This window comes from Triticum dicoccoides, chromosome 1B (assembly GCF_002162155.2).
Source record: "Triticum dicoccoides isolate Atlit2015 ecotype Zavitan chromosome 1B, WEW_v2.0, whole genome shotgun sequence".
Lineage (NCBI taxonomy): Eukaryota > Viridiplantae > Streptophyta > Magnoliopsida > Poales > Poaceae > Triticum > Triticum dicoccoides.
Window position 1 is genome coordinate 394,968,865 of NC_041381.1, and position 26,445 is coordinate 394,995,309.

The window sequence follows — 26,445 nt, forward strand, 5'->3', positions numbered from 1 at the left end:
AGCAGTCAAGTTCTTCAGGTCAATTGTTTGCCGTTTCGGGATCCCTAACAGGATCATCACCGACAACGGCACGCAATTCACGAGCCGCACCTTCATGCAGTACGTCCAAGACCTTGGCGCCAAGGTCTGCTTCGCTTCTGTTGCTCATCCGAGAAGCAACGGTCAAGCAGAGAGGGCAAATGCTGAAGTGCTGCGCGGGCTCAAGACCAGAACTTTTGACAGGCTGCACAAGTGCGGAAGAAACTGGATTGAGGAGCTGCCGGTGGTTCTTTGGTCGATCAGAACGACGCCAAATCGAGCCACTGGCCAGACACCTTTCACTCTAGTCTACGGAGCAGAGGCAGTTCTCCCCACGGAACTCGTATATGGATTGCCTCGAGTGCTCGCTTATGATGAGCTTGAGCAAGAACAGCTGCGGCAAGACAACGCGCTGCTCCTTGAGGAAGATCGTCTTCAGGCTGCTGTATGAGCTGCTCGATACCAGCAAGCTTTGCGCAGCTACCATAGCCGCAAAGTTAAGGCCAGAAGCTTCGAGGAAGGCGACCTTGTTCTTCGGCACGTTCAGTCCGCCAAGAATTCCAACAAGTTGACGCCGAAGTGGGAAGGCCCTTATCAGGTGAGAGGAGTCACAAGGCCTGGCGCTGTCCGCCTTGAGACCGAAGATGGCATTCCGGTGAGCAACTCCTGGAACATAGAACATCTTCGTAAGTTTTTCCCATAGGGCGCGGTTGCCGGAACCCCGTTCCGGCAACCACCTTTTGTACAAGTCTTGCCGCTGTTGCATGTAATCCTTTGTACAAAGCTGGGCGCAGATCCCGTGCATAAAAAGAACCCCATGTGCTCCGCACAACTTGTCCATTTCATGCATTAGTTCCTTTCTTGCATGCCATTATCTGACACTTTGTGCAGCACCTGCATCCGGTAAACAGTAACGAGCCGAAGAGCTCCATATTATTATTTTCTCTCCTTTCTTTTTTTAAAGGAAAAGAAGGTTCTCTCGCACACAAGTTTGCCGGGGGGGGGAAGGAGAAGATTGTGGTATGGGCCAGGCGTCGTTCAAGCAAAGACTTGCCTTACCAGGAAGCAAATGACAGAAAAGCTAAGTTGCCAAAGTTTGAGCAATCACTTTTAAAATTTTTGAGTTATCTTCCTCGAACGACCCTGCCTTGTATGGAAAACCTGTGCGCGGAGGAACCAACTCGTGGCTAATTGCGCCCTTACTTTGTTTCGAGTCCGCTCAACAGCTTAAGTGTGCTGCATCTAGTCGCGACAAGGTTTCTTGTCGGAGGCAGCACCGCCAGCAGGCTGCTGAAGTTCCGCACTCAGCGCTCGCGGCTCGGGTGCCTGCGCCGACAAGTTCCCTAGAAGCGTAGGGTAAAAACATACAAAGGAAGGAATCTAGTAAAGGAAATAACATAGCAATTGATAACAGAAATAAAGTTATATTGCAAGATAACTTGTCGCAGCTCTAACAGAATGTTTTCGTAACATGATTAGCAGCGGCAAGGGAAAAGAAGAAATGGACGGCCTATTCTACGCGTCTTCCCTCGACCCTCTTGATCTCACTCACCTTGTCCACAATGGGTGTGACAAGGGCCTTGAGCGCATCCAGATCGGCGTCAGGCGGCAAGGACCTGAGGACGTTGGTGAAGCTGAGGCCTGGGTTGCGGAAGGCCACCTTCATCAACACCTTCTGGAGGACCCCGACACAGATTTTGTGCGACTCCTCGGCCAGCTGCTTCGGGATCCTCTCCCGGAGCCGCTGGAGTGCCGTCGCCATGCCCTTGAAGAACAGGCTGAGCTTGGCGCTGGGTTGAAGACTCTCGTCGGAAGGATACCCAAAGTCCTCCATCCCCAGCTGCGCCAGCTCCTCGTTGATGACTGCGGCAATGTTCACCAGACCCTCGGTCCAGTGCTCCATAGTGTCTCTGAACGAGTTCTGGGTAACTGCAATGCTCTCCAGCAGCGCCGCGTCAGCCTTGACCTTCTCCGACAAGGTCTTCTCCCGTTCCTTAGCGGCCTCCAGTGTCTGCGTCAGTGTGGCCAGCTTCAGCTCCAGGTCTACTTTGGAATCCTTGGCGGCGCTGAGCTCCTTGCCCCTCTCAGCGAGAAGACCTTGCAGCTCACCGTTGGCGGCAGCATCCTTCTCACGCTCACGCTTGAGTGCGGCAAGCTCCTCACCGCTCTTCCCAATGTTGGCCTCCAGCTGCGCCACCTTCTCCTCCAGCTCTTTCTTGGCGGCCTCTGCAACTGCCGCAGCGTCTTTTGCCTCCTTGAGCGCCCCGCCAAGTGCTTGCTCATGCTCAGCGAGCTCTTCCTCGTAGCTGTCGAGGTTGGCCTTCCGCTGCACTAGTTCACCTTCCCGCGCGGACTGCTTCTCGGCGGCCAGCCTTTGCTCCTCCTCAGCTTCGGCCTTCTCGAGAAGGAAGGCCGTGCGCTCCTCGTCGAGTCGCTCCCGCTCCTGCGCCAGGGACCGGAGAGCTTCTTGATTGTGGCCTCGGAGCTCCTCCGCGCGCTTCTCCATGTCAACTCCCGCCTTCACGACAAGCGCTTCCCGGGAAGCCAGCTTGGCTTGCCGGGCGCGGTAGAGTGACAGCAGCTTCCGCAGCAGCTGCTCCTCCTCAGGCTCACCGCTGCTGCTGCTGGGCGCGTCAACCAACGACAGTCTAGCAGAGGTGAGCACCTCCTCGTCGAAAGTCTCCCCCTCGACCGGCGCCCTGGAGCTCGACGCCCAGGGTAGCTTGATGAAGATATTGTCACCGACCTTCAAATAAGCGCCGGGCTGGGGCTCCTCGGAGCCCGGCTCCGTAGAAGCGGCAGAGGGATCGGCGGTCGGCGCAGCGCCCGGCGCTCCTGCGGCCTCAGGGTCGTCAGTGCGATCGCCCGACCCCCCGCCGGCTTCTGCAGCGGCAGCCCCGGTGGCCTCCTCATCGGCGGTCTCATCAGCACCGGCCCCTTCCTCGCCGGCGCCCTCTGTCTCCATTGGCTCAGCCACAGATGGGTCTGAAGAACGAAGAAGGGAGGAAAATCAATCAAAAATCCAAGGGAGGAAAAACGGAAGAAGCAGAACCCAAGGGAAAGTTTCTGGGCAAGTGGATTGCCTGCGCCAAGATCTGCAGTTGCGGCCTCGGTGGCCGCAGGATCAGCAGTGTCGTCCCTTGCCGGAGAGTTCCCCCTTGCCGGAGAGCGCTCCCTTGCCGGGGACTCCTCCCTTGGCTGCGCAGTCGAAGCAGGTGGCACTTCGGGACCAGCTTCCGGGCGCTCCTTGAGACTGCTCTGCTCCTGCACAAGTCAACAAGCAAGATATCAACAAAGGAAAAAGCACTCAAGCGCGCCCGGTAGCAGAAGGCTAAACTATGAACTTACGCTGGGGGCTGCGCTGGGGGCTGCTTTGAGGAGTGATTGCCGGGTCCGTCAAGGTGGTCTCGGACCCACCTCCTGCTGACACGATGGGGTCATCCTCGATGACGATCACCGCGGCCTTGGCCCTCTTCGCCGCTCTCTGGGCCAGCGTCCTGAAAAGAAAGGAGTCCAGATTGGAGCAAGTCAGATACAAGATATAAACAGCAAGATTGAAGAACTACAAGAGCCCCAAGGAAACTTACTCTTCTTCCTCCTCGTCGGAGCTGAGTGCGGAAAGATCAAAGTCCGGCCCTCCTCCGGTGCGGCGAGGTGGAGGAGTAGGATCCCTTGCCCGCTTGGTGGGGGCGGTGGCGGTGGCCCGGGAAGATCCCGCTCCAGTTGCCGCTGTTGCGTGAGGCGCTCCCACGGCAACATTGCTTGCCGCGGTAGAGCGCGTCGCACGGCTCGGCGGCTGTTGACCCGGCTGCCGCCCCACTGCGTCCCCGGCACTGCGAAGACGCCTTCTTGGCGGGGCCGGGGGCTCCGCCTGCGGCAAGTTTTCTGAAGGCTCGGGCTCCTCCTCGCCGGACTCGCTCGGCTCGCCTTCGGAACCGGCAGGCTCCTCCTCGCCCATGAACTCCGCGCGCTTGGCAAGGTTTGCCGCCTCTGCAGCCTCCGCCTCCTCCACAGTGAACCCGAACGCGCCCGCGGCAGCTGCGGCCGCAACCTCTTCCGCCCTAGTGGCGATGCGCTGCAGCTCCTCATCGGTGGTGTCACGGGTGAGGCTCTTCTGCTCGTCAGCGTGGACCGGCACTTCCTCCAAGGTGTCGAAGAACGCTCGCACAACGTCATCTACAGGCTCTTGCCAAGTTGGGACGATTCCGTGTGAATCGCACAACGGCATCATGGCGCGGATCAGGTCAAGCGAAGAGTTATTGCACAAAGGAACTACGCCCCTCGGCAGTGTGAATGGGTGCTGGGGGTCGCGTTTGAACAACTCCAGAAGCATCGCATCAAGCTCCAGGACGGTGAAGTTGTAGTTGAGGCCCGGCCGCAGCCTCATGATGTCCGCCGAATTCCTGAATTCCCAGGCGGGCCTCCCCCTCTCCTGCAGGGGGCAATGAGGCGGCGGAGGAAATCTGCCCCGACAGCACCTACGGTGAGCCCGGCAAGCCTGAGGCGAAGAATCCTAGTGATGGCCATCTTCAGCCTCTCGTCTTCCGGGGCCATGTTGCTCCAGTCATTGCCGCGCACTATTGGAGCTTGGCGCACGGTGGTGAAGGGCTGCGGATTCTCCTCGACAATCCAGCACCACTCCGCTCTCCACTCATCCCACTTGCTGCGGAGCTCACCCTCCAAGTACGCCTCCTTCTTTTCGACTCTCGAGATCCAAGCAATCCCTCCGGCAAGCGGCTCTCCTCTCTCTACCCGGGGTATGAAGTAGTGGCGGAAAAGGGCAACACTAGGGTGGACTCCGACAAAGTTTTCGCACAAATGTGCGAAAACTGCCATGGTCAGGACAGCATTGGGGGTGAAGTCAAGGAGGCGGAAGCCATATGTGTTCATGATATCACAGAAGAACTCCGAGAAGGGCGGGCAGAGCCCGCAATAGAAGAATAGCGCGAAGAATGGGTACCCGTTTGGAGCCAACTTCGAAGCAGCGGCCGGGAGTACCCTCGTGCGCGGATGCGCACGCGTCTCCGTCGCCCAAAAGAGGTAGAAGTACTCCCTCAGCTCCTGCACGCCGAGCTGAGGGGAGAAGACCACCCGCTCCTTCCGCAGCGCCGCGAGCCGCTGCGCCTCGGCCGACTTCACGCCCTTTCCCTTGTCGGCTTTCGGGGCCATGGCGGAGGTGGTGAGGGAGGCCGACAGCGTGGTGATGCTGGTGGCAATGGGGGGCGGAGCGCTGCTCTCTCCGCTTCGAGAAGAAGGGGGGAGCGGCGGAGGTTCGTGAAGAAGTAGCAGCAACCAGCGAGGGGGAACGAACTGCCCCTGTTTCCTCTACTTATAAAGAGGGACGGGGCGGACGTTTCGGCCTTCCAAATAAACAACCACCCACGATCTCTCCCACGATGCCGCATTCAACGCGTGCCGTTATGGGAGAGCGCGGTGGATACGGAGCAAGGTTCGGTGTGGCCCAGTCCGCGTGTGCCCGTGCCCTGACTTGGGCCTGGCCCAACAGCGCTCGGCACCGTGTCTGGCCCAGGCCCGGGGGCTCCTGTCGGTGTACTAGAATAGGGGTTCCCTAGTACCCCGAACTTGTGCACGGGCAGTTGCAGCACCCCGCGGCAAGGCTTGCCGGGCAAACGCCAAGATCCTCCAAGGTTCCCTTGGAGCCATCCAAGAACAAAGTATTTAAGCTAAGGAGACAAGGCCCCGACAAGAGGAGCTTGCCGGGAAGGCCAAACCAAGGCACTCCAAGGAACTTGCTGCGACACGCCACGCGCTCCGGCAAGGCAACAAGGCCCCGGCAAGAGGAGCTTGCCGGGAAGACTAAACAAGGCATCCTAAGGCCCGGTGAGCGATGAGCTTCTGGACCCGACAAGATAACAACAGCGGCAAGGCGCTTGCCGCGGCAGGCGGCCACTCTGTGCCCACGCTCCAGCGCATCCACCAACGTGTCGCTCTGGGGGCCTCTCCGGGCGCGCGTGGCGGGAGGCTGTGTAGCCAGCGGTACGCAGTGGCATGCGAAGCTGACAAGATCGCCATCATGGCGAACGGTGGCGCCCCTAACGGTCCTTTTCTGCACTGTTCGGGCGACTCAGACGGGCATTTAATGCCCTTTTCCCCTGCCGTCAGGGTTAGGTAGGGTGCACTGTACAAGTAACTGTACCAACCACCTCACTTTTTACGTTTATACCCTCCTCTGCGTTGCCACCTGTCGGTGACCCCTTTAGCGTATAAAAGGAGGCCCATGTGCAACATAGAGGAGGTTCGGACAGTTCGCTTCGATTCATTCGTAGCCCAGAAAACATCACGCTCTCTCTCTCGAGAGCAAGAACACAAGATAATACAACCAGACAAGCAGCAGTAGGAGTGTTATCTCTCCGGAGAGCTCCGAAGCTGGGTAAACTGCTCGTGTGCCTCGCCTCGATCTGCTCTTCGTGCGATCTCCGCCCCCTGCCGAACCGAAAGGGGCCCGGTCCGCCGGCCCCATAGGAGTTCGTGGATCAGTTTCCCCGACAATGCCTGTCCAAGGAAGGGCAGTACCCAAGCACTGGTCCGCCCACATATCAAATTATCAAAGTAACGAATGCGAATCATATGAGCATGATGAAAACTAACTTGACGATAATTCCCATGTGTCCTCGGGAGCGCTTTGATTTATATAAGAGTTTGTCCAGGCTTGTCCTTTGCTACAAAAAGGATTGGGACACCTTGCTGGACCTTGTTACTTTTGTTACTTGATACCCATTACGAATTACCTTATCATAAAACTATCTGTTACCGATAATTTCAGTGCTTGTAGAGAATACCTTACTGAAAACCGCTTGTCTTTCCTTCTGCTCCTCGTTGGGTTCGACACTCTTACTTATCAAAAGTACTATGATAGATCCCCTATACTTGTGGGTAATCAAGACTATTTTCTGGCGCCGTTGCCGGGGAGTGAAGCGCCTTTTGTATGTGGAATTTGGTAAAGGAATATTTATATAGTGTGCTGAAATTTACTGTCACTTGTTACTATGGAAAATAATCCTTTAAGGGGCTTGTTCAGGGTATCTTCAACCCGACCATAAGAGCAAATAGTTGCTCCTCAACCAACTGAACCTACTGAAAATGTTCACTTTGAAATTCCTTCGCGTATGATAGAGAAACTGCTAGCTAATCCTTTTACAGGAGATGGAACATTACATCCTGCTATGCAACTAATCTATGTGGATGAAGTTTGTGGATTATTTAAGCTTGCAGGTATGCCTGAGAATGTTATCAAGAAGAAGGTCTTCCGTTTATTTTTGAAGGGAAAGGCATTGACATGGCTTAGGCAATGTGATGATATTGGATCATGGAATTACAACCGATTGAAATTGGAATTTCATCAGAAATTTTATCCTATGCATTTGGTTTATCGTGATCGTAATTATATATATAATTTTTGGCCTCGCGAAGGATAAAGTATCACTCAAGATTGGGTAAGGATTAAGTCAATGCTATATTCATGCCCCAATCATGAGCTCTCAAGAGAAATTATTATTCAAAAATTTTATGCTCGGCTTTCTCTCAATAATTGCTCCATGCTCGATACTTCTTGTACTGGTTCTTTTATGATGAATACTATTGAATTCAAATGGGATTTATTGGAAAGAGTTAAACACAACTCTAAAGATTGGGAGCTCGACGAAGGTAAGGAGACAGGTATAACACCTAAGTTTGATTGTGTTAAATCTTTTATGGATACCGATGCTTTTCATGAATTTAGCACTAAATATGGACTTGACTCTGAAATAGTAGCTTCTTTCTGTGAATCATTTGCTACTCATGTTGATCTCCCTAAGGAGAAGTGGTTTAAATATCATCCTACCATTGAAGTAAAAGTAGTAGAACCTATTAAAGTTACAGAAAATACTATTACTTATAATGTCGATCCTATTGTTCCTACTGCTTATATTGAGAAACCACCTTTCCCTGTTAGAATAAAGGATCATGCTAAAGCTTCAATTGTAGTTCGCTAAGAGTAATGTTAGAGCACCTACACCCCCTGAGCAAATTAAAGTTGAACCTAGTATTGCTATGGTTAAAGATCTCTTGGTCAACAATATTGATGGGCATGTTATTTACTTCTGTGATGAAGCCGCTAGAATTTGTCGATCGATACTAAAAATACACATAGACCTATTGTTGGCATGCCTGTTGTTTCTGTTAAAATAGGACATCATTGTTATCATGGCTTATGTGATATGGGTGCTAGTGCGAGTGCAATACCTCATTCCTTATATGAAGAAATTACGCATGATATCGCACCAGCTGAAATAGCATGTATTGATGTTACTATTAAACTTGCCAATAGAGATACTATTTCACCAATTGGGATTGTTAGAGATGTTGAAGTCTTGTGTGGGGAAGTTAAATATCCTACTGATTTTCTTGTTCTTGGTTCCCCACAAGATGAATTTTGTCCCATTATATTTGGTAGGCCCTTCTTGAACACTATTAATGCTAGGATGGACTGTGAAAAGGATATTGTTACTGTTGGTTTAGGGGATATGTCTCATGACTTTAATTTTGCTAAATTTCATAGACAACCCCATGATAAAGAATTGCCTAGTAAAGATGAAATTATTGGTCTTGCTTCTATTGCCGTGCCTCCTAATGATCCTTTAGAATAATATTTGCTAGACCATGAAAATGATATGTTTATGAATGAAAGAAGGGAAATATTTGAAGTATTCTTTAAACAGGGACCTATTTTGCAACACAACTTGCCTGTTGAAATCCTAGGGGATCCTCCTCCACCCAAGGGTGATCCTGTATTTGAGCTTAAACCTTTACCTAATACTCTTAAATATGCTTATCTTGATGAAAAGAAGATATATCCTGTTATTATTAGTGCTAACCTTTCAGAGCATGAAGAAGAGAAATTATTGAAAACTCTAAAGAAGCACCATGCTGCTATTGGATATACTCTGGATGATCTTAAGGGCATTAGTCCCACTCTATGCCAGCACAAAATAAAACTGGAAAAAGATGCTAAACCAGTTGTTGATCATCAACAATGGTTAAATCCTAGGATGAAAGACATGGTAAGGAATGAAATACTAAAGCTTCTGGAGGCGGGTATAATTTATCCCGTTGCTGATAGTCAGTGGGTAAGTCCTATCCATTGTCTCCCTAAGAAGGGAGGTAGTACTGTTGTTCCCAATGATAAGGATGATATGATCCCACAAAGAATTGTTACATGTTATAGAATGGTAATTGATTTTCGCAAATTAAATAAAGCTACTAGAAAGATCATTACCCTCTACGTTTTATTGATCAAATGCTAGAAAGACTACCCAAACATACACATTTTTGCTTTCTAGATGGTTATTCTGGTTTCTCTCAAATACCGTGTCAAAAGAGGATCAGGATAAAACCATTTTTACTTGCCCTTTCGATACCTTTGCTTATAGACGTATGCCTTTTGGTTTCTGTAATGCACCTGCTACCTTTCAAAGATGTATAACTGCTATATTCTCTGACTTCTGTGAAAAGATTATTGAGGTTTTCATGGATGATTTCTCCGTGTATGGAACTTCTTTTGATGATTGCTTAAGCAACCTTGATCGAGTCTTACAGAGATGTGAAGAAACTAATCTTGTCTTGAATTGGGAGAAGTGCCACTTTATGGTTAATGAAGGTATTGTCTCGGGGCATAAAATTTCTGAAAGAGGTATTGGAGTTGATAAAGCTAAAGTTGATGCTATTGAAAAGATGTCGTGTCCTAAGGATATCAAAGGTATAAAAAGTTTCCTTGGTCATGCCGGTTTCTATAGGAGGTTCATTAAAGACTTCTCAAAAATTTCTAGGCCTCTGACCAACCACTTACAAAAAGATGTTCCTTTTGTCTTTGACGATGGTTGTGTAGAAGCATTTGAAATACTTAAGAAAGCCTTGATTTCTGCACCTACTGTTTAGCCACCTGATTGGAATTTACCCTTTGAAATTATGTGCGATGCTAGTGATTATGCTGTAGGTGCTGTTCTATGGCAAAGAGTTGATAAGAAATTGAATGTTATCCAATATGCTAGTAAAAATCTAGACAGGGCCCAGAGAAATTATGCTACTACTGAAAAAGAATTTTTAGCAGTTGTGTTCGCTTGTGATAAGTTTAGACCTTATATTGTTTATTCCAAAGTTACTATTCACACTGATCATGCCGCTATTAAATACCTTATGGAAAAGAAAGATGCTAAACCTAGACTTATTAGATGGGTTCTCTTGCTACAAGAATTTGATTTGCATATTATTGATAGAAAGGGAGCTGAGAACCCCGTTGCAGACAACTTGTCTAGGTTAGAGAATGTTCTTAATGACCCACTACCTATTGATGATAACTTTCCTGATGAACAATTAGCTTTCATAAATGCTTCTCATACTGCTCCATGGTATGCTGATTATGCTAATTACATTGTTGCTAAATTTATACCGCCTAGTTTCACATACGAGCAAAAGAAGAAGTTTTTCTATGATTTAAGACATTACTTTTGGGATGACCGACACCTTTATAAAGAAGGAGTAGATGGTGTTATTAGACGTTGTGTACCTGAGCATGAACAGGAACAGATCCTACGCAAGTGTCACTCCGCGACTTATGGAGGACACCACGCTGGAGATAGAACTGCACATAAGGTATTGCAATCCGGTTTTTATTGGTGTACTCTCTTCAAAGATGTCGTAAGTTTGTCTTGTCTTGTGATGAATGTCAAAGAATTGGTAATATTAGTAGACGTCAAGAAATGCCTATGAACTATTCACTTGTTATTGAACCATTTGATGTTTGGGGCTTTGATTATATGGGACCTTTTCCTTCCTATAATGGGTATACATATATTTTAGTTGCTGTTGATTACGTTACTAAGTGGGTAGAATCTATTCCAACTAGTAGTGCTGATCATAACACTTCTATTAAGATGCTTAAGGAAGTTATTTTTCCGAGGTTTGGAGTCCCTAGATACTTAATGACTGATGGTGGTTCACATTTTATTCATGGTGCTTTTTGTAAAATGCTTGCTAAGTATGATGTTAATCATAGAGTTGCATATCCATACCATCCACAGTCTAGTGGTCAAGTAGAATTGAGTAATAGAGAGGTTAAATTAATTTTGCAAAAGACTGTTAATAGATCTAGAAAGAATTGGTCCAAGAAACTTTATGATGCATTATGGGCCTATAGAACTTCATATAAGAATCCTATGGGTATGTCTTCGTATAAAATGGTCTATGGAAAAGCATGTTACTTACCTCTCGAACTAGAACACAAGGCATATTGGGCTATTAAAGAGCTCAATTATGATTTAAAACTTGCCGGTGAGAAGAGGCTATTTGACATTAGCTCACTTGATGAATGGAGAACCCAGGCCTATGAGAATGCCAAAAAATTTAAAGAAAAAGTTAAAAGATGGCATGACGAAAGGATACAAAAGTGTGAGTTTAATGTAGGTGATTATGTTTTGCTATACAACTCTCGTTTAAGATTTTTTGCAGGAAAACTTCTCTCTAAATGGGAAGGTCCTTACATTATCAAGGAGGTCTATCGTTTCGGTGCCATAAAAATCAACAATGTCGACGGCACAAATCCGAAGGTGGTGAACGGTCAAAGAATCAAACATTATATCTCAGGTAATCCCATAAATGTTGAAACCAATGTTATCGACACCGTAACCCCGGAAGAGTACATAAGGGACACTTTCCAGAATGTTTCAGACTCCGAAAAGGAATAGCTATGTGGTACGGTAAGTAAACCGACTCCAAAACTTCTCAAATAGCAATTTTTCTCCGTTTTGGAATATTACAAAAATAGGAAAATAAGAAGTAGTCCGAAAGGGACATGAGGCATCCACAAGGGTGGAGGGCGCGCCCTACCCCCCTGGACACGCCCCTTGCCTCGTGGACACCTCGTGTGTCCTCCGGACTCTGTTTTCTTGCATGATACTTCTTTTGGTCGGTAAAAAATCATTATATAATCCCCCGAAGGTTTTGACCACCGTACCACGACAAAATCCTCTATTTTTGTTTTGAGCTATTTTTTGCCAGGGTTTCTCAAGGTCAGGCATCATGTCGTGCCCCTCCTCCAACAACGTGGGTGACGATGCTTGGCTAATGAAGATAGAGATGAAGCGAGAAGAATCGGGGAAATCAAGGAAGGTAAAAAGATCAACGATGCCGCAGAGGAGCAAGTCCCGGCAATAGAAGAAGAAGACTTCTTTCAACCTTACTACAATCATCTCACCCCTACTAAAATTGAAGCTTTCTAGATGATTGAGCTAGTTCGCAAACAAAACAAGTATCTCACACGTGAAAATATTTTGTTGCAAGAGCATATCACCGCACTCAAGGGCATTATCCACAAGTTGGAGGATTTCCTACGATCGATGTGTGACACCCCGTCATCAACAACTCCAACATCACCACCTCCGAAGACAGAGATATAAACACATTGGTAATGGCACTCCCCTTGGCAACTCCCAAGATTGGGGGAGGTGCCCTGGTATCGTATCACCATCCAAGGGTGGGCCCACCTCAATTCAAGGGTATTCACTTGAATACCCATTATTTCTATGAAAAAACTAGGTATATATAGTCTATATGGTGTGTTGTATAAGGAAAAACAATATTGACACTTCAGAGCATGCAAGTTAAGCTTTTTAGCCCAAAAAGAAAGGCATGCCATTGTCTATTTCTCCTCTCAGCACGACATGGCCCATTGGCCCAAGTCACTCGCACACATCCATCATCGGCCAGAAAAACATCCATCGATCAGATCTAGGTACACGAACTGGCAAGGCCGGCCCACAATACATCTCTGAATCCCTAATCCCCTGCTCCATTTTGTCTAACAGAGTTGTTTATGATTCTTGTTAGAATAGGGAGGGCTCTTTGGTATGATATTGTTTACAAACTTCTCAAATTGGTGCTAGTCCTTCCTGTTGTAACAGCCGGTGTTGAGAGGGTCTTTTATATATTTTAGAACTAGTACAATATGCTTCTGTAATTGATTATACGCCCAAAAGGAAGGCCATAGACTTTTAAAAAATTCCAAATTTTGAATACACATTCTTGAATTTCTGGGCCCACCCCTCTCACCATCACACTTCTATCTTTACCATTTTTCTTAGTTCGATCATTTTGGTTATATCTTGATCTAGTAGCATAAAGTTTTAGTTTGATCTAGCTTTGAGTTTTGTGTTGATCCCTATCTATGTAATCGAGTCAGTGAGCTATATATAATAAAGATTAGTTTTGAGTCAGGGGCTTTGCTTTCTTGCTATAATCTTGAGGGAAGAAAAAGAAAAAGAAAGAATAAAAAGAAATAAAAAGATCATATTGATCTTATGGAGAGTAATGACTTCACATATATAGAGTATGATGAATAAAAGTTGTTGAGAGTTGACAAACATAGTTTTGTTCATCGTTGCAATTAATAGGAAGTAATAAAGAGGTTTTCAAATATAAATATACTATCTTGGACATATTTTATGATTGTGAGCACTCACTAAAATATGACATGCTAAAAGGTTGATGTTGGACAAGGAAGACAACGTAATGAGTTATGTTTGCTTATATCCAAAATAAATTATATTGTCATGGATCATGCAACATGTTGAGCTTGCCTTTCCCCCTCATGCTAGCCAAATTCTTTGCACCAAGTAGAGATACTACTTGTGCTTCCAAACATCCCTAAACCCAGTTTTGCCATGAGAGTCCACCATATCTACCTATGGATTGAGTAAGATCCTTCAAGTAAGTTGTCATCGTTGCAAGCAATAAAAAATGCTCTCTAAATATGTATGATCTATTAGTGTGGAGAAAATAAGCTTTATACGAGCTTGTGATATGGAAGAAATAAAAGCAACGTACTGCGTAATATAGGTTCCTATCACAAGTGCAATATAAAGTGACGTTCTTTTGCATTAAGATTTTGTGCATCCAACCATAAAAGCGCATGACCACCTCTGCTTCCATCTACGAAGGGCCTATCTTTTATTTTTACCTTCTACCCTTATACAAGAGTCATGGTGATCTTCACCTTTCCTTTTTACACTTTATCATTTGGCAAGCGCATGACAACCTCTGCTTCCCTCTGCTTCAATGGCTGAGATTATAGTTTTTTAGTTTTCAATAAAGTTTATGAGTCATACTTTACATGGTTAATAGATTGTTACTTAAGCATAAGAAATCATATGACAATATATATATTGCTGTTCTAAGAATGATCATGATGCCCTCATGTCCGTATTTTATTTTATCGACACCTCTATCTCTAAACATGTGGACATATTTTTTGATATCGGCTTCCACTTGAGGACAAGCAAGGTCTAAGCTTGGGGGAGTTGATACGTCCATTTTGCATCATGCTTTTATACCAATATTTATTGCAATATGGATTGTTACTACACATTATGCCACAATACTTATGCCTTTTCTCTGTTATTTTGCAAGGTTTACATGAAGAGGGAGAATGCCAGCAGCTGGGATTCTGGCCTAGAAAGGAGCAAATATTATAGAACTATTTGCACAACTCCAAATTCCCTGAAACTCCACGAAAGTCAGTTCTGGAATATATTAAAAATATTGGGCAAAGAAAGCACCAAAGGGGGGCCACCCACAGTCCATGAGGGTGGAGGGCGCGCCCCCTTCCTCGTAGGCCACCTGGTAGGCCCCCGATGCCCATCTTCTTCTATATGGTGTCTTTGGCCCTGGAAAAAGTCATAAGGAAGCTTTTGGGACAAAGCGTCACCGTCTCGAGGCGGAACCTTGGCGGAACCAATCTAGGGCTCCGGCGGAGCTGTTATGCCGGGGAAACATCCCTTTGGGAGGGGAAAATCGTCACCATCGTCATCACCATCGATCCTCTCATCGAGAGGGGGTCAATCTCCATCAACATCTTCACCAGCACCATTTGTTCTCAAACCCTAGTTCATCTCTTGTAGCTGATCTTTGTCTCAAAACCTCAAATTGGTACCTGTGGGTTGCTAGTAGTGTTGATTACCCCTTGTAGTTGATGCTAGTTAGTTTATTCGGTGGAACATCATATGTTCTGATCCTTTATGAATATTAATACCCCTCTGATTTTGAACATGAATATGATTTGTGAGTAGTTACGTTTGTTCCTGAGGACATGGGAGAAGTCTTGTTATAAGTAGTCATGTGAATTTGGTATTCGTTCGATATTTTGATGAGATGTATGTTGTCTCTCCTCTAGTGGTGTTATGTGAATGTTAACTACACGACACTTCACCATTGTTTGGGCCTAGGGGAAGGCATTGGGAAGTAATAAGTATATGATGGGTTGCTAGAGTGACAGAAGCTTAAACCCTAGTTTATGTGTTGCTTCGGAAGGGGCTAATTTGGATCCATATGTTTCATGCTATGGTTAGGTTTACCTTAATTCTTCTTTCCTAGTTGCGGATGCTTGCGAGGGGGGTTAATTATAAGTGGGATGATTGTCCAAGGAAGGGCAGTACCCAAGCACCGGTCCACCCACATATCAAATTATCAAAGTAACGAACGCGAATCATATGAGCATGATGAAAACTAGCTTGACGATAATTCCCATGTGTCCTTGGGAGCGCTTTGATTTATATAAGAGTTTGTCCAGGCTTGTCCTTTGCTACAAAAAGTATTGGGCCACCTTGCTGCACCTTGTTACTTTTGGCACTTGATACCCGTTATGAATTACCTTGTCACAAAACTATCTGTTACCGATAATTTCACTGCTTGCAGAGAATACCTTACTGAAACCGCTTGTCATTTCCTTCTGCTCCTCGTTGGGTTCAACACTCTTACTTACCGAAAGGACTACAACAGATCCCCTACACTTGTGGTTCATCATCATTCTCTTAGTGGTGTCATGTGAACGTCGACTACATGACACTTCACCATATTTAGGCCTAAGGGAATGCATTGTTGAGTAGTTATTAGATGGTGGGTTGCGAGAGTGACAGAAGCTTAAACCCCTGTTTATGCGTTATTCCGTAAGGGACCGATTGGATCCAAAAGTTTAATGCTATGGTTCGAATTTATTCTTAATACTTCTCTCGTAGTTGCGGATGCTTGCGAGAGGGTTAGTCATAAGTAGGAGGTTTGTTCAAGTAAGAAAAACACCTAAGTACCGGTCCATCCACATATCAAATTATCAAAGTACCGAACACGAATTAAGCCAACATGATGAAAGTGACTGGATGAAATTACCGTGTACCCTCAAGAATACTTTGCTTATCATAAGAGACCATTTTGGCATGTCCTTTGCCTCAAAAGGATTGGGCTGCCTTGCTGCACTTTTGTTACAACTTATCTTTCTATCAAACTACTCTGCTACTTACAATTTTAGAACTTGCAGACATTACCTTGCTGAAAACCACTTGCCATTTCCTTCTGCTCTTTGTTGGGTTCGGCACTCTTACTTATTGAAAAGGCTACAATTGACCCCATATACTTGTGGGTCATCAGTTAGTCGGATAAATTTTCTACAGCTACACGAAAGGAATTGCGCTCATAGATTGCATAGAATTTCCTCTGTGCCATCATAGGAGATCCCAAGGTCGAAATCAACTAACCACCTATAAAATTATGCATAATCTTCCTCACACAGGCCAGTATCCCCTTCATCCAGATGATCGTGTATTGTCATGCAGATCTAGTGATATCTGCTACTGTTTTGCGTTTGAGTACAACGCTTTCCTATCTTTTCACATTCAGGACAATGAAGATGATTTCAGTGGAACTGCACAAAATGGTCTAATGTTGAGTGATCTCTATTGCCTCCTCTATTTGCGGCAATGTGTCAGGGTAAATTGCAAGATGAGCTATCAACCTAGCTGTGGAGTTGCCAACATGCTCAAAGTGCATGCAACATTGAGAAGAAAGAAGCATGCCTAGGAAATTAATGCTTGCGTAGGGAGTCCCTTTGCTCAGAGAAGCATCTATCTTTTTTGTTTATTTCTACACCTTCTCACAGCTTTGTGTTGGTTATAGTCTTGTGAATCATTTAGATGCATAAACATGTTGAACATAAGTGCTTGTGAATTTTAGCTATCATGCATACCGTATCTTGTGAACCTTATTTTAGTGTGAATGTTAGCGTGTCAACCTTTACAATCTATGTATATTGTGGGCATGTTATTTGACCCCCCTCATTTTTGCCGTGCTACGACCAGTGTGAGTGTCTGCATGCATTACACCATCCTCTAATTGGTGGATGCCAAGCCGGCCCAAAAAGGAGCTATAACTTTTTTTCAAGTGAAAAATGTTACCGGTGAGGAGCCATAATTAAGCTGGACGCGTCTCTTTTTCTCTTTCGATTGGGCAATAAGCTAGAGAGCTGGAGAGTGTCTCTAATGGGCTGCATCTAGTGTTAAGGCCCTCCAGTACAAAACACGGGCAGCCTACTGGGCCGATACAAAAGCATGTCCATCTTAAAGCCCATTTGTTTTTATTTTTTTGTGAGGAATAGCCCATATTTCTTCTTGAAGAGGAGGCGATCCCAGAAAAACCCTCCTTCCTCCTCGCTTCCACTTACACTACAACTTGCTGGACTCCCCTGCTTCCATCACCCCCAATCCCCCCGCTCCCCATCTTCCTAACTCCTACAGAAAACCCCCACTCACCTTCTTCCTCACTCGTACAGAAAATGCCTACTCCTCTTATTCCTCGCTCCTACAGAAAACCCCAGCCATCCTTCTTTCCCACTCACATTGCCACTAGGCTCGTCTCTTGCTACTCTTCTCAAACCCGCGAGCTCGGTGAGGGAGTCCCGGACTAGGGGGTGTCCGGATAGCCGAACTATCATGGTCGGCCGGACTCCAAGATTATGAAGATACAAGATTTAAGACTTCGTCCCGTGTCCGGATGGGACTTTCCTTGGCGTGGAAGGCAAGCTTGGTGATACGGATATGTAGATCTCCTACCATTGTAACCTACTTTGTGTAACCCTAGCCCTCTCCGGTGTCTATATAAACCGGATGGCTTTAGTCCATAGGACGAACAACAATCATACCATAGGCTAGCTTCTAAGGTTTAGCCTCCTTGATCTCATGGTAGATCCACTCTTGTAACACACATCATCAATATTAATCAAGCAGGACGTAGGGTTTTACCTCCATCAAGAGGGCCCGAACCTGGGTAAAACATCATGTCCCTTGTGTCCTATTACCATCCGCCTAGACGCACAGTTCGGGACCCCCTACCCGAGATCCGCTGGTTTTTTCACCGACATTGGTGCTTTCATTGAGAGTTCCTCTATGCCGTCACCATCAGGAAGGATGCCTTTTCCCGTCTTTAAAGACGGCACCGTCGTCAAGGGAGCTTTGGCCGCCGGCCAGACTATCCGGCTAGGCGGTTTTCTTATGACCGCCTGTTTGGCCACCGCTCCGACAATGACCTCTCAGGTCATTAAAAGTGATCTTCACGTCAGCTCAGAATTCGCCGAGCAGCTAGATCCGATTGAGCTCTCCTCCATAAACGAGCTCTTGGATCACATCGCCGCCCCGGGAGTCGCTACCGACTACGATCAGATTGGGCTTAAAACCGATCTGAGAGAAATTAACTCTCCCAAGGTTACCCACCACGTTGTTGTGGTAGAGGAACAATGCGGCGACTCTTCTTCTATGTTAAAAACCAACTATGTCCGGATTCCCGATCCCTCCATGCCGGATTCCCGCGGAGGGACGGACGCTAATCAAATACTGAACCTAAATTCAGGCATCGGACCAGATTTGTTGGAAAGCATTCAGCAAACCAAGCTTCCGAATCCGGAAGCTTCTTGGCCTTTGAGCCTCAGATCAGGCGGGGTTCCGAACTTAATTCCACCCACCCACCCAAACATAAGGGATCTATCTCAAATACGGCAAGAGCCCGATGAAACAGTACATCATTACTGGGCCAGATTCCTCCTGGTTATGAACAGGATAAAGGACTGTCGTGAAGAAAGCGCGATTTCAATCTTCTGCAACAATTGCACGGACAAGGGAATCATAAACGCCATCAGTCGTCGCGAAGTTACACGCTTCGCCGACCTAGCGACCATTGTACAAAAATACTGCGCGATGGAGTGTGCCTGGAAAACCGAAACTAGGTTTTGGGACAATCCGGCCCTGAATACAACCCAGTCCGAAATAAAAGGGTGCGTCATACTCAAGCACCTGGGTTAAAAACCAAAAAGCAAAAACCCCCTAAAGGGTGCGGAACCGTACTGGAGGGATGGCTCAACGGACCCTGCAAAATCCACAGTACGGAGGGCGCCACTCCAACACATAGCCTTCGAGCATGTTGGATATTACGGCAGGTGGCCAAAAGTGGCGAAGGCTTTTTAGCCCCGGGCAACCAGCTCAGCAGCACCAGTACGGTATTAACAGTCTTCGAGACTTTCGCATCAAATAACATGCGGAAACGAACAATCCGCAGCCTCGCCGAAGTCTACCAAGTAGCAACAACAAATCCATGAGTGACATGGCTATCACCTTCAATGCCAGCGACTAACCTAAATTCCGAACAGCTAGAGCACCAGCAGCATTGGTCCTCAGTCCGATAGTGGACGGCTTTCGTCTTACCAAGGTACTCATGGATGGCGGCAGCGGATTAAACCTCATCTATGAAGAAACCCTTCAAAAAATGGAAATTGACTGGAGCCGCATTGAGCGGAGCAGCACAACCTTCAGGGGAATAATCCCTAGTCGAGAAGTACGCTGCACAGGAAAAATCACACTAGATGTAGTGTTTGGCTCGCCGGACAATTACAGGTCCAAAGAGGTCACATTCCAAGTGGCCCCATTCGGCAGCGGATATCACGCCTTGTTAGGGCGAGAGGCATTCACAATCTTCCAAGCCATACCCCATTACGGGTACATGAAGCTCAAAATGCCCGGACCCAATGGAATAATCACTCTCGCCAGTGATCCAGATACAGCACTCCGCGCTGAAAATAAGACAGCCGCACTGGCCCTAGAGGCATTATCCGAAGCCCTAGCGGCAAAGGAACTAACTGCACTGCGCTCCACGGTGGATAGGGACGATGTGATACTCGATAAGAGGTCCAAGTCCACCTCTTCTAAACCAGCAGACGAAATAGTCAAATTTCAGGTCCATCCAACGGGCCCCACAAAGACGGCATCCATTGGGGCACAATTAAATCCTGATGTAGAAGCCGCACTACGAGAATTCCTTCGGGAAAATTGGGACATTTTTGCCTGGCACCCTTCAGACATGCCGGGAATCCCACGCAGGCTGGCAGAGCACAGCCTAAATATCCTAAAAGGATTCAAGCCAGTCAAACAAGCTCTTCGGCAATTTTCCGAACCCAAAAGACAGGCAATGGGAGAGGAGCTAGCCAAACTCTTAGAAGCCGGATTCATCAGATATATAAAACATCCGGACTGGCTAGCCAATCTAGTAATGGTACCAAAAAAGGACAAATCCTGGCGCCTCTGCGTCGATTTTAAAGACCTTAACAAGTCCTATCCAAAGGACCCTTTCCCTCTCCCTCGCATCGACCAAATCATCGATGCTACCGCAGGACACGATTCATTGTGCTTCCTCGACGCATACTCCGGATACCATAAAATCAAGATGGAGGAGAAAGACCAGGCCGCAACGGCATTCATTACTCCATATGGGCCATTCTGCTTCAACACAATGCCCTTCGGACTCAAAAACGCCGGCGCAACATATCAGCGCATGATTCAGACATGTCTGGCTAACCAGATAGGCAAAACAGTAGAGGCATACATAGACGATGTGGTCGTCAATACCAAACACGTCAAAACTCTAGTAGAAGACTTGAGGGTGGCATTCGACAACCTCCGAGCATAGGACATTAAGCTCAACCCGGAAAAATGCATCTTGGGAGTACCAGCCGGAAAGATCTTGGGCTTCATTGTATCCGGTAGAGGAATTGAAGCAAACCCAGCCAAGATCCGAGCCCTGTCACAATTGGATATTCCAAAAGACCTCAAGCAAATACAAAAACTAACTGGATGCGTAGCGGCTCTAAGTCGCTTCATCTCCCGTTTGGGAGAAAAGGCTCTGCCCCTCTACCGCCTCCTCCGGCGCATCGAACAATTCGAATGGACGGATGCTGCCATGGCCGGACTCGAAGAAATAAAGGCCATACTGGCAACAAATCCGGTCCTGGCCGCGCCCAACCTGGGCGAACCAATGTTATTATATATCGCAGCAACACACCAAGTTGTCAGCGCGGTACTCATCGTCGAACGAGAAACAGAAGGGCGCAGATTCCCTCTTCAAAAACCAGTGTACTATGTATCCACTGTCCTAACTCCATGCAAGTCCCGGTACCCACATTATCAAAAGATAGCGTATGCAGTGTTCATGGCATCCCGGAAGCTGCGACACTACTTTCAAGAGTGTTCCATAACGATGGCCTCCGAAGTACCTCTCAACGATATTATAAACAATCGTGACGCAACGGGCAGGATTGCAAAATGGGCCATTGAGCTCTTACCATTTGACATAACCTACAAACCACGGTGAGCTATAAAATCGCAAGTTCTGGCTGACTTCGTCGCCGAATGGACCGAAGCCGAACTCCCTAAAGAGTACGACGCGTACTCCAATTGGATCATGCATTTCGACGGATCCAAAATGTTGGCTGGCTTGGGGGCTGGCGTCGTCTTGACGTCCCCAACTGGAGACACAGTCCAATATGCACTTCAAATAATGTACATGGACTCCAACAACACAGCCGAATACGAGGCCCTTCTACACAGCCTCCGGATGGCAATCTCCATGGGCATTCAACGCCTAGAGGTGCGCGGGGATTCAAACCTCGCAATATCCCAAGTAAACGGAGACTTTGACGCCAAAGATCTGAAAATGGCAGCTTACCGCAACACCGTCCTAAAAATGTCAGCTCGGTTCGAAGGACTCGAATTCCACCATGTAGCCCGGGATAACAACCAGGCAGCAGATGTGTTGGCATGCATCAGCGCAAAACGTGACGCCGTCCCTCCAAACATCTTCCTGGAACGGCTCTTTAAGCCATCCGTATTATGGGAAGAGGAGTCCGGAAATAACAATCCGGAGCCAGCTGCAGCACCTAACTCAGACAATTCTGACACAATCGGCGGCTCAGCCAATGAAATAACACCTTCAGCCCATGAAATAATGGCAGTAATTGCCCCGTGGATGGAACCATTCCTAGCCTACTTAATTAGGCAGGAACTTCTCGAAGACCAAAATGAGGCCCGCTGCATAGTTCGGCGATCTAAAGCCTACAAGGTCCATGAGGGAGAACTTTATAAGAAAAGCACAACCGGAGTCGTTCAAAGGTGTATCTCCGAAGAGGAAGGGCGAAACCTCCTGGCTGAAATTCACGCCGGACTCGGTGGGCACCACGCTGCAGCCCGGGCCCTTGTAGGCAAGGCCTTCCGTACAGGATTTTATTGGCCAACAGCCCAGGCAGATGCTCAGGACTTAGTCCAACGATGTGTCGGTTGCCAGCTCTTTGCTAATCAGAGCCACATGCCACCCACCGCCCTCAAAACTATACCCATCACCTAGCCGTTCGCGGTCTGGGGGCTTGACATGGTTGGACCCCTTAAAGGGGGAACCCACAAGCACAAATACTTATTGGTCATGGTGGACAAATTCACCAAATGGATTGAGGCCAAGCCGGTTAAAACGGCAGAATCCGGACCTGTGATAGACTTCATATCTGGGGTAGTACACCGTTTTGGCGTCCCCCACAGCATCATCACTGATAGCGGCACAAATTTCACGGCCGACGAGGTTAAACTCTGGTGCAAAAACATGGGCATCAAGCTCGACTACGCTTCAGTCTATCACCCCCAAACTAACGGTCAAGTCGAGCGAGCAAATGGTCTAATCATGAGCGGCATCAAACCCAGACTAGTGTGGTCCCTCAAGGAATCTAACACACACTGGGTAGAGGAGCTCGACTCCGTACTCTGGGGCCTGCGGACCACGCCAAACCGAACTACCGGATTCACACCATTTTTCATGGTATACGGCGCAGAGGCAGTTCTGCCCTGCGATATAATTCATGACTCACCTCGCGTGCGCATGTACGAAGAAAGAGAAGCCGAGTTGGATCGGCAGGACAGTTTGGACGCCTTAGAGGAGGAGCGGGACGTGGCAAAAGCTCGTTCCGCATTTTATCAGCAGCAGGCTCGAATATATCAAAGCAGAGAAGTACGGGCCAAAACTTACAATGTTGGCGAACTTGTTCTACGCTTGTCGGACAAGAAAAAGGACGAACTTAAGCCCAAGTGGGAAGGTCCCTTCATCATCGACCAAGTCCTGACCGGCGGAGCATACCGTCTACGTAACGCATCTGACAACCGACTCGAGCCGAACCCATGGAACGCAGCCCGTCTCCGAAGATTCTACGCCTAACGCCGGACTCAGAGTTCATCTCACTCCTCCCTCCACCTTTTTACATTTTCACTGTCTCTTGTCCTCCTCCTTCTTCCCACCTTTTTTTTAAATACCTTTTATAGGCTGATTTGCGCATTGTTCGCACACACTTGATGTGCTCCTAGCACTCATTATACCTGGGGGCTTCTTTAACAGAAGCTTATTTATACGGTCTTCATGCCCAACACATGTGTCATACTTCCGCATGTACCTTTTATTCACCATTATATGCATCGATATGACTTAAGTTTTGGCCAAGCTGGGTTGCCTGGCTCCTGTGCTTACCCCTACATTCCCGATTGTTCAGCTAGGAGGTAAAGGGAGCACCTCTGCGATTGTTACTGCCGGGTCAGCCGGATGTGTACCTCAGACTGGGTGAAGCCGAAAGCTAGCATTCTTAAGAGAATATTCGGTCGGTGACTTGAAAGATGATTTATTACTTACTTATTTATCTGCCCCCAGATGCTTTTTCTGCCATTTTCGCAGCCCGGACATGCACTTTAGGGCATGCCTCCCAGGGAAAGGAACCCTTAACAGAACTATTCTCCCTGGAAGATGTTTCTTACTAACCATGTAATATAACATAGCTAGTTGGGCACTTGTCTGATAAAGCAATTATGACCCCGACGCCTTGTCTCCATGCATGCCCCGGTTCTTTTATAACCGTAAGGGTATTCAGACACACTCCGGACTGTTGGGTCCCGAGGTTGAAGCGAAATGGTCCGCAAAGACAAACGATCTACAATCCGGCTAGAAGGCATTCTATATCTCATTTTAAATTACATCGTCAAACTGACTGATTGTACTCCTCTTCAATCCCATCTAACAGGCTGTCTAATTTACAGTCCTGTTGGGAATATTTTGCGGCCAGATCTACTTGGCCGTACATCAAGCTCACAGGGATATCCTTCCCATCAGGCCCCGCAGGTCCGACCTCGGCCATGTGGTTTGGGTCAGCCTTCGGGTACCGCGTCTTCACCATGGCCCAGGCCTCCCTGGCGCCTTGACGGCAGGCCGATATCTTCCATAGACGGAGGCGTCGCCGTACTCCCTGAAGCTTCTCAGCAAGCCCTCTAAGGCCCTCGGGTAGGGAGACGGAAGGCCATAAGGCCTGAACAACGCCACTCATCGCCTACCGAACATGTTCGAGCAGTTGCACCAGCTCGGGAAGTTGGTCACCCGTTGAACCGGGCATTTCCTCCGCAGGGCGACCTGTGAGCACACCTAAAGACACATTTCTGTCAATCAACTTCCTCGCTGAATTCTTCTTTTCAAAGGAATTTGCTCAAGCACTTACTATAAATGCCGCGACGAAGCCGCTGATTCTCCTTCACGGAGCCAGACAGCTGGGCCTGAACATCTTTCAGCTCTTCTCCTAGCTGGATGTGGGCATCTTGGAGCTTGTTCCTCTCCTGCTGCACCTTCATAAGCACCCTCTCGCTGGCCTTTAGCTGCCGCAGTAGTTGTTGCTTGTCTAGATCTAGTCTGGCGCCCTCTGCAAAATTATTGTCAGATTTACGCACACGCCGCACTTTGCTAACTACTTATCTTTTTGAAGTACGTATTACCAGCGGGGGTCTCTGTGGCTCCCCCTGCGGCGGCCAGTGCGGCCTCAAGTTGGGCCTTGCACTCTTGGAGCTCCTGGGACAGGTGGGTATTCTTCTCCGTAAGATCCTGCATAGTAAATGATCCGTAAATCAGTTATTTTAACTATTTTAAGTCTCGGGGGCTACTGGCATATATAACTATTAAAATTGCTTACCCGTATGTCCTTCACATACTACTCCGCGGCTCTGGTTAAACCATCTTGAGCAGCACGGAGGTGCGCATTTCCCGCATCAAAGGCATTCAACGCCACCGGGGAGAAACACGCGTCACGAAGAACTGTCTGGCGACGCCTGTGATTCATGGCACTCTCCACCTCAGACCGGGTGGCGGACAGCCTGTCGGCATCCTCCGTCGGAGGAGCATCCGGCTCTTGCCTTGTGTTCGCCTCCACTTCCGGACCACGTGATGGAGCATGACTGGCGGAGGCTTGATTGGCAACCTCTCCGGACACTGTCCGGCGAGCGCTCTTTCTCCTGGAAAAAGTTATGAGCATAAATATACCTCCTAGGGATCCTTCCCTTAAAAACAATGGTGCACCGTACTGTTGCGGCGACGTTTCGAATCGCGTCGCACTCCTCTACCGCCTGCTGGGCCGAACTAACCCTTGCTGGTCAGCCGCCGCAGGTTCGGCTTCCCGCCTTAAAGGCACCTCCTGCGATGCACCATCAGTATAGGATGGTCAGAATTGAGCATGGATCAAATGATGGTGTCAAGACCTCGGTCGTAGTCACCTGGGAGGCCGGAAACAAACCGGGGTAGTCAGCCGTAATGGCGACTAGGGCATTGTCCATGCTAAGTTGGTGGAATACCCCGTCAATCAGCTCCACCTTTATGTCCGGATTCTCTGCGGAGGTCGGATCAAGGGATCATTCCGGATCCTCGGGCTGTGGAGTTAGGCTTCGTATGCCCTCCACGTCCCGGGGCAACTCCTGCGTCGAAATTACAAAGTAAGATACTTGACTTTGGAAGTAATGATCGGGTAGATAAACGTCCGCTTACCCAGCTCCGAGGGTTATTGATGGAGAATCCGTTTAATGGATTCGTGCGGAGAAAGTCCTCCTCCCCCTTGTACAAGCCGGACAGGATCTTTGCCAGATCGGCTGCCGAGCCCGGCCCTCTGTGGCCATGACGGGTGGCGTCGTCTTCCCTGTTGAAATCCCACATAGGGTGGCCCCTATATTGGAGTGGCTGCACCCCTCGCATAATGCACGTGGCCATGATTCCAATCATGGTCAATCCGGAGTGGGCCAGTAACCTAATCCGGCCCATCAGATAATGGACGCTCCCATCATCCTCCCATTGAGGGCTTCGCGGGCGCCAACTCAGGCGTTTCTTCAAGGGAGCATTGCTGAACTCCGGGAGGCCGATCCGAACTGGATCCGGCAGAGGGGCGTCCTCCATGTAGAA